Source organism: Psammomys obesus, unplaced genomic scaffold (assembly GCF_907164565.1).
Source record: "Psammomys obesus unplaced genomic scaffold, mPsaObe1.curated_primary_1811, whole genome shotgun sequence".
Lineage (NCBI taxonomy): Eukaryota > Metazoa > Chordata > Mammalia > Rodentia > Muridae > Psammomys > Psammomys obesus.
Genome location: NW_026596095.1, coordinates 3,426,599 through 3,428,811, shown reverse-complemented (window position 1 = coordinate 3,428,811; position 2,213 = coordinate 3,426,599). Strand labels below are relative to the sequence as shown.

The window sequence follows — 2,213 nt, the reverse complement described above, 5'->3', positions numbered from 1 at the left end:
CTATAATACCATTATTGGAGCACTAACATGATTTACTATGATTGATTATTTAATTGTCCCTCTGCTAGACTTTCAGATAATAAAGGGGCATCTGACAAGTCTGCTTTGGTTCTGTATTCCATCCTTGCCTCGTCTATATACCAAGACAATTTGAATGACACAGTTAATAAGCTCTTAAATACTTGTTGAATGAGATTCAATACACATGTCAGACAACAAGATAGGCTTTTTGTTTTGGAAACAGAATCTTGATATGTAGCCTTGGCTTGCCTGGAATTGGCCAAGTAGTCCAGACTGACCTTAAATGCATGTCGATCCTCCTGAACCAGCTTCCTGAGAGCATGGATTGCAGGTGTGAGCCATCAAGCTAGGGTATGCTAGGTCCATACATACATAGGCTCACCAACTTTTCACAGCAAGCCCATGAGGGGATGCTATCATGCCTACTCTACAGCTCAACAAGCAGAAACTGAGTGAAGAAAGCAGACTTGCCTAAAGTCACAAAGTGGGGGTTGTGCTAAGCTGGGATTAAAATTTGTATTTCCAACCTTCTTCCTAACGTTATGAAATCAGAGAAGGCGGTTGCTTCCACGAGTGTGGAACATGTATTGCACCCAGAGAGGTAGATGCAGAGCAAGAAAGGATTTTTTTTTCTGTATGTCTTTTGAATGAAGTGAGTCACTCTCATCAAGGACGTGTTGGAACTCTGATTTCACTGCCTCAACTTGCTCCATCCCCAGAGGGCAGGCATGTCACAAGGAAGACCCATGAAAACACCACACACTTAATCCTGCCCACCAAGGCTGATCCACATGTGCAAGAGCAATCTCCTGCTTCCTATTTTCTTATGTAACTCACATCTTTATTGGGACAGCTGGACAAAGACTAGCATATTTTCTTAATAGTTTTGTCCTCATGGACTCTAACAAAGGTTTCATGAGAGACATCTATCAGGCATGTTTATTTACTACCATATTATGCTGGTATGTGAGAGGCTTTACCCATATAATGCTCCCTTTGTGTTAAAATATATGATAATTACCTCTGTAATATTTTTTGTGTGGCAAACATGGCTCAAAATTTATTGAAAGTTCCAGTGCCACACAAAGCAACTTTAGAGGCTCCAGCATGGGCACCAAGCAGCATATTTTCTTAGTTTTTATTTTCATAACATCAGGTTCCTTTGCATGATGGTTTTATTTATTAAAATAAATTTATTAAAATTTTTTTCATTCATTTTTATCATTTTTTTTTCTCTTCATGGAAAATTTAACATTCCAACAGAGCAGTAATTTTCAACATCTTGTTCTGCATCTTCCTTTGTCCCTTTTGCTCGGATGCCAAAAAGCTGGGCATTGGCCCAGGCCATGCAAAGCCTGGCAAAGGCCTTGAAGTTCTCTTCTGTGATGATTCTGGCTATCTCCTTTTTGTACGCATTCTGGATGGGCATCACATGTCCCGGGGTGGGGGGCAATTTAAGTTCCTCAGAAGAACTATCTACCTTCTTTTGGGTAGAAGGCTTCCTGGGAAGAGCATGAGCTGGGGGAGGTACTCCTTCAGGGCTGCACATTGGCCTGTAGTGACTCGATGGATTTGTTTTGTCTCCTTGGCTCCGCAGGGATGATATGTCAATAGTGCGAGCCATTTTTACGGATACCAGTTGGGAGTTCTTCCAGGCTGAAACCCCTGCCAGCTTGGACCTTGGTGTGGTATCTAACTGTAGGGCACTTCACTATGGGCCCGATGGGACCGGATGTGGGAGGAGGGGCCTTGCAGAGCACTTTCACCTGTTGGGCCTTTCATCTGTGGATCCTGTGTGTCAGCTGCTTGAACCAAATATCCACTGGCTGCTGCCAATCCTTGTGGAAGTAGGCCTTCAGAATCATGCCATTCCAGCTGGGTGCCATGGTTGCCTCCTGTGCGGGAGAATGCCTGGGCAGAAAAGGGGCCGTTTTTATCATTTTTGTTTATTTTTGAGATTATTTTTTTAATTCTTTATTAATTACACTTTATTCACTTTGTATCCCCCCCTGTGGTTCCCTCCCTCCGCCCCTCCCAATCCTTTCCTTCCTCCCCCCTCTGCACTCATGCTCCTCTCCAAATCCACTGATAGAGGAGGACTTCTTTTCCTTCCTTCTGATCCTAGTCAATTAGGTCTCATCAGGAGTGGCTGCATTGTCTTCTTCTGTGGCCTGGTAATGCTGCTTCCCCCT

General features: G+C 43.5%; 1 pseudogene; it reads right to left on the bottom strand.

The window, feature by feature from the left end:
- Positions 1-1,258: 1,258 nt before the first annotated feature.
- LOC129691870 (60S ribosomal protein L13-like) lies at positions 1,259-1,907 on the bottom strand (annotated as a pseudogene).
- Between the last annotated feature and the right edge of the window lie 306 nt (positions 1,908-2,213).